The sequence below is a fragment of the Bos grunniens genome, chromosome X (assembly GCF_055505025.1).
Source record: "Bos grunniens cultivar Pamir isolate PY7600 chromosome X, Bosgru_T2T1.0, whole genome shotgun sequence".
In the NCBI taxonomy this organism is placed as follows: Eukaryota; Metazoa; Chordata; class Mammalia; order Artiodactyla; family Bovidae; genus Bos; species Bos grunniens.
The window spans coordinates 23,461,131-23,467,861 of NC_141194.1; the positions used below are offsets into that span (position 1 = coordinate 23,461,131).

The following is a 6,731-nucleotide window of genomic DNA, read 5'->3' on the forward strand; positions in this document are numbered from 1 at the left end:
CATCAGGCTAAGGAGCCCCTTCATTTTCTCTGCTGGGGTTGTGAGGTACATGGGTGGGGACAGGGGTGGTTTTATACCAGAAAGGGAAAGGTTTCCAGGCTCTGCCTGCAGTCAATATGAAGATCCTGAGTGAGATGTGAGGGGTTCCACACCACAGAAGGCATTCTCCCATCCTTCCCTCTCGCTTTTCTTACCTGCAGCAGCCACTTCCAGGAAGCCTTAGGCAGAAGTGTCCAGATGAGATGCTGGTGCACTTCTCACCAGGCGTCTGTGGATTTGACATCTTCCAGGTGAGGCCTTGCCCTCAGGTCAGCAGATGGCACGTAACGCAGCATTACGGTCGGAGGAAGACAGGGATAGACAGACAGCATCACTCAGCACACAAGAAGGAGCCCAAGTGCCCTCACTGTCTGTCTCAGCAGGTCCAGGAAGGCTTTCAGGCTCGGGCTCCCAAATTCTTCCTGCTTGGTTTACTGAGACAAGTGAGAGGTAAGGAGTGAGGCCAGTTGACTGAGATCAGCAGGGACATCTCAGGAGCCACTATGAGTAGAAGAAAGGATCACATCCCTCCTCTTGCCGGAAACTCCCCTGGAATCCTGCCCACCCAAGCCACGCCCCTGCTGTCCTCCTGGAGCCCAGATGGGCATGATAGGAAGTGAAGGCCGCCTATCCACGCTGGGTTGCGATGCCATCTTTGAGAGGGCTACTATCTTTGAGAGCTGCTGTAGTTGTGACCAGAGGGAGGAGTCTGAGGTCTCACCAGGGGTCCAAGTTGGAGGTGACATGAGTTACAAGTGCAATGGATAGTTACAAAGATATGCCCTGGCACTCCCAACACCTTTTCCATCCGAAAAGAGGGGACTTCACAGCCCCCCGGCAACCCTGCACCTGCTCTACGCCTGGAGGCTAGGACCAGGCTCTTAGGTGCAATGTCCATCGGCTATGCACACGGGTTCCCGGGACATAACCTGGGTCCAGGGGTGGTGGATCTGGGTGCAGGGTTGCTGGACCCTGGCTCTGTTCAGTAGAGGGAAGTCCGGGATTCTGTGGAGTGAACGAGGGACCCGCGGGGGGACTGAGTGTCTCCACACCCCAGATGGGTGGCCACGCCTAACCGCTTACCCAGTGTCACATGGCTGGAGAGCAACCGGTCAGCATCTGGGCAGTTCTAAAGGCTGAGGGGCTCCCTGACTGCGATCGCCAACACGGGACACTCAGGGAAGAGGGGACCTCGTTCTGAGGGCTGGCAGCTGGTCAGCAGAGGGAGGATGTCAGGGCTCGGGAGGAATCAGGGTAATGACCATCCTCCGCATCACACGACTGACTCAGGACCCTCCCCTGTGGCCAGCACTTCCTCCCAGCCAAACACGGGGACGGGGGTGGTAGTCTGTTAGGGGAGGTTGCAGCTTGGTTGTGAACGGGCAGCTTCGAGACAGCAGAAGGGCGGGTCCCGGCTCCCTTCATTGGGGGCCTGAACATTCCCTCCTCTCATCATCTGGGGTGACAGGGAAAGTGGCAGCGTCAACTTCAAAGCAAGAGAGGGAACAGGGTGGGTGGGTTTGGGGGCGGGGGCAATATGAGGGAGTCTTGCCCCAGTTTTCATCATGACTCTGAAATGTGAACTGAAAGGACCTGCCTCCCCTGCCAACTCCCACAGGCCTCCCTCTTAACACCGAGGCAGGGCTGTCTGGCTGCGCCCCAGAGATCACTCTCACTTCCTACTCAGTGGTCTCAAGGGAGGGGCTCACCAGGAGAACACAAGACTTGTGGGTCCTAGACCACTGGCCTCAAGGACTGCTCAGAGGCGTCTTTGGTTCAAGCCAGGGAGGAATCTCCTAACTGCAGTTGCTCACAACATCTGCTTGTCCTTCCTCTAGGTGCCCTCCTTGCCTGCCACCCTGCCTGCATGCGCCTGTGATCCATAACCTGTGTCACCATGCCTCGGATGCACAAGAACAAGTACCATGCCTGTGTGAAATGCCACCAGGTCCAGGGGGACACTCAGTGTCCCCAAGAGGCCCAGACCAGTGCTGCTGCAGCCCCCAAAGAGGAGTGCCCCTCCTCCCCCTCGTCTGTCCCTCAGGGTTCTTCCCGGGGCTCCCCTGCTACTGGAGATCACCAGGAGCTTCAGGAAGCCATGGCCCCTAGCTCTCCTGATGCAGGGCCCTCCTGCGCAGGATCTGATGAAGGTGCCCAGGGCCCAGAGGAGGAAAGTGCAGGTACCTCCCAGGCAGCCCCTGCCACTCAGAGCCCTCGAATAGATCCTCTGACCAGGAAGGCCAGCATGCTGCTGGAGTTCCTGCTGGAGAAGTCCACCAAGAAGGAGCCCATCTCGCAGCACGCCCTGCTGAAGGTCGTTGGCACCAAGTATAGGCAGCACATCCCTGAGATCCTCAGGAGAGCCTCTAAGCACATGGAGCTGGTATTTGGCCTGGAGCTGATGGAAGTCGACCATAGCAGGAACATCTACACCCTCATCAACAAGCTCAACCTCGGGGGCGATGAAGGTCTGAGTGATGAGGGGGGCGTGCCCAAGTCCGGTTTCCTCATGGTGCTCCTGGGCATTATCTTCATGAAGGGTAACCGCGCCACCAGGGAGGAAGTCTGGGAATTCCTCAGTGTGTTGGGGGTCTATACTGGGAGGAGGCACTGGATCTTTGGGGAGCCCAGAAGGCTCATCACCAAAGATCTGGTGCAGAAGAAGTACCTGAAGTACCAATAGGTGCCCAATGTGATCCTCCACACTACGAGTTCCTGTGGGGCTCAAGAGGTTGTGTTGAGGCCAATAAGATGAAGGTGTTGGAGGTGCTGGCCAAGACCCATGACAGGTCCCAACTTCCTTCCCAGACCTCTATGTCGAGGCTCTGAGAGATCAGGTAGAGACATCAGGGCTCTGAGGCATGGCCAGGGCTCCAACCATGGCTGAAGCCAGTGCCCCTTCCAGGGCCAAGTCCTACAGCTCCTCCCACATCTAGGGAGGGAGGCCCAGATACTTTCTTCCCTTTTGTGTTGGAACAGAGCTTTCAAGCTTCTAAATAGTAGAGAGTAGTAGGGTGGAGGGAACAAAGTTTGTATGTTCTTTACTGTTATATGTAGTAAGGGAGTTTAGGTACAACTCATTTTAACAAAATATATATCTTTTTTCTTTTATCCATAGGAGAAATATCTAGTGAAAGTTGATTTAAATTAAGGAGATGAGGGAGGACTTTAGTATTTTCAAATGTTAATTATTTTTCATGAGGTTTATTGTTCTTTATAAAACAAATATATTAATCATATAAATCACATTGTTCGCTGTTTTAAAGTTTTGAAAGCCACAGGTTGGGTATATGTAAAACACATTGAACGTATTGAATATGTTGTTCACCATCTAAACAAGGTAAGATGACACTGGAACAGAATTTTCTCAGAGTAGTCAAGCTCGTAGATAGTGCAGATTAGTAGGGATCCAGCAAACCAAGTTTAGATCTCTATTTTCTTCCTGATTTAAACTAGTAACTTCTGCATATTATTTATTTCATTTTTATCGAATATTTTTATTTCTAACAGATTCTTTTTCTTCAGAATACTGATTTGGTAATGATATTCCAGTTTTATTTACTGCTGTTTTAGGATTTTAAAGTTACAGTTTTGGTAGATGTAAAAGAAATTCATTAACCATCTGTACTGTCTTTATGATCTGGAAGTAGGTAGTATGTCATTGAAAAAGATTTTCATGGTAATATGAAACACAACCACAGAAAATATTGAGAAACCAAATAACAATTAAGCAAATATAAAGGAAAAAGCTTTTAATTTGTAGTTTGCCTTATGTCTTCTAACCATTTGTTTTTTTATAAAAATAAAATATACTTTGCCTTAATTTAGCTCATTTAAGAATATTTACTTATTTTGTCTCAATGCACTGCATAGTCTCTGCTATCTACTGCATAAAAATAACCTCAGATAGGAAGGGGGTATTTTGGAGGTTCATAATAATCATAACTACCATTAAATTAAAGACCAGTGTTTCTTAATCAGTATGACTCTGCTTTATATGTATACATGAATTCTAGCATTCATGCAGGATAGGATTTAGCAGACTCCATTTATAGATGGATAACTTGCAGTTTTCTCAAGTTCACAAGACTGATAAAGTGACCTTCATCAGACAAGTCCCCTGATGTGCACTAGTCCAGAGTCCTTCCCTTTCTTTGCAAGGCAAGCACTGAGGAAATCTCTTTTCACCAGTGACATATTTGGTACCATGACTAAAATTGCTGCCAGGGTGAACTTCAGTGGTCTTGCCCAAACTGCTGGCTGGAGACCCCTGACTTTCACCCTATCTCTCCCATGAAAACTTGCTTGCTGTCACTCTCTGCTTTGTTCTCTTTCCATGACCCACAGGGCAAGATCTGGTTCAGTTCACTGTGTCATGGCTCCCCTCAATTAAGAGCTGCAAGGAGTACGCCCAGCCTGTGCATACCCAAAGAACACTTGGGTGGCAGTTGACACTATCCTTGGGCCTGGCAGACACAGAATTTCCAATGGTGAAGGCGCCCACTGAGGCCAAGACTTTTCTCCTCTCAGTCTTTGTCATTTCCTCTACGGTTCTACCCATTTTGAGGTGAGAAGTTTAACCGAGAAGACTGCATGATGTTCAAATTCAGATCAGATCAGATCAGTCACTTAATCGTGTCTGAATCTTTGCAACCCCATGAATCACAGCACGCCAGGCCTCCCTGTCCATCACCAACTCCCGGAGTTCACTGAGACTCATGTCCACCGAGTCAGTGATGCCATCCAGCCATCTCATCCTCTGTCCTCCCCTTCTCCTCCTGCCCCTAATCCCTCCCAGCATCAGAGTCTTTTCCAATGAGTCAACTCTTTGCATGAGGTGGCCAAAGTACTGGAGTTTCAGCTTTAGCATCATTCCTTCCAAAGAAATCCCAGGGCTGATCTCCTTCAGAATGGACTGGGTAGATCAGGGACTTGATTGGGTGAGTTTCTTCTCTGTAAGTCCTCGAGCCCAATTCCCTCCCTATACGTTCTTAATCCCAGTGTGGTTCTGGGACCATAACTGCATCAGGGGCCAAAACTGGGGGACTCTGCAGCCTTCTCTATAGATTTTTGGCCTATATCGCTGCACCCTGATGTTACACTGTGGGTGATCCCCTCCCTTCTGGGGGTCTCAAGCAGACTTTATCAACCCCAGAGCAGAGGCAGTAAGCGAGCACCTTTCTCAGCAGGCTTAGGACTCTCTGCCTAGGAAACAGTCCACTTCTCCTAAGATTCACTATCAGAAACTTCAACCTCCCCCACGTCATAGCTCTACACCTTCCCTTGTGTCCTTGATTTCTCTTCTATCATGCTCTCCAGATTTCTCAGACCGTCTCTTGATCCTTGAGCCTCCTTGCTGGTTAGGTGTTGCTTCTTTCACTTCTATAAAGTAATGTGGTCAGTCGCTAAGGCATGTCCAACTCTTTGTGGGCCCTTGGACTGAAGCCCACCTGGATCTTCTGTCCACGGGATTTCCCAGGCAACAATACTTGAGTGGATTGCCATTGCCTTCTTTAGGGTACCTTCCCAATCCTGTGATTGAACCCACATCTCCTGCATTGCAGGTGGATTCTTAGCAAGGAGCCACTTCAGGAGTCCAACGAGGAGCCCTCTTCAATACCACAATGACAATACCCTGAGGGGAACTTTTGCCTAGTATTGTTATCACTGCTTTGTGGTACTCCAGTCCTACCTTTCAGCTCTGTGTCTTTTTCTTTTACTTCAGTCATAACGGTAAACTTTTTAGTTGGCTCAGAGCCTAGGTCTCGTCCCTCCCTCTCTGAAGACTTTAGGCCCTTGGACGCTGGTCATTTTTTCTCCCACTGGCTTCTGTTCCTTTTCGAGACTAACCCAAGGGGCCGCCTCAGGCTCACCAATCAGGTAGATTTCAGGTGCTCACAGGGAACCCACTGTTGACATTGGGAGTGCACCAGAACAAATAACTCCCATTGGTCCCTGTCTTGTGACATCCTAACCCCAAAATGGGAGGCGAGGGTGGAAGTCCCATGCGTACAAATGTTCATGACCCTATTTCAAAATCCATGTCTAAAGAACTCCTTTTAACTCCTGTGAAAGCACTCACACCCCTTTCAAAGTGCCTCCTTCTCCAACAGGAGACCGATGTTTTATATGATCAGCTTATTAGTCCACTTCCCCAAGAATCACAACCAGGAACTGCTACCTCCCCAGTTCTGAGGCGGGGACAGTCTGCCAGACCATCCTCCTCTAATGTACCATCTAGGCAGCTGGAGACCCAAGGCCCCCACAAATCAACTCATGGATTCTGCCTTTGGCATACTTAATGATAGAGGTAGGGTTGAGGAGGCAAAAAGGATTCAGGGACAACAGCAAAAAGCATAATTACCCAAAGTGACAGCTCAAACTCCTGCACCACCTTAGGGTTACTCTCCCTTAACAAAGCCAACGGCAGGGACAGAATCCAGGAAGCCTGGATCAGAGCCACTGTCTTGTGCACAAAGGATGGATCTTCCTACAGCCAGGGGGGGTGACTGAAGGACGAATGCTCCCTGTTTGGGAAAAGTCCACTGGTACCCTACCCGATAGATGTACAAATGAGAGGGCCTTCAGAAGCATGACCGCAGTCCCTCCAGTCCTATAGGAGACTCGAGGCTGCCAAACCAAGCTAGCCGAGGGGACTGAAGACTGATGAGGCCTGGGAACCTCCGTGGCTC

At 49.8% G+C, this 6,731-nt stretch overlaps 1 pseudogene; it reads left to right on the forward strand.

The window, feature by feature from the left end:
• The first annotated feature begins 1,936 nt into the window (after positions 1-1,936).
• Positions 1,937-2,975, forward strand: LOC147339990 (melanoma-associated antigen B17-like; annotated as a pseudogene).
• Positions 2,976-6,731: the final 3,756 nt, after the last annotated feature.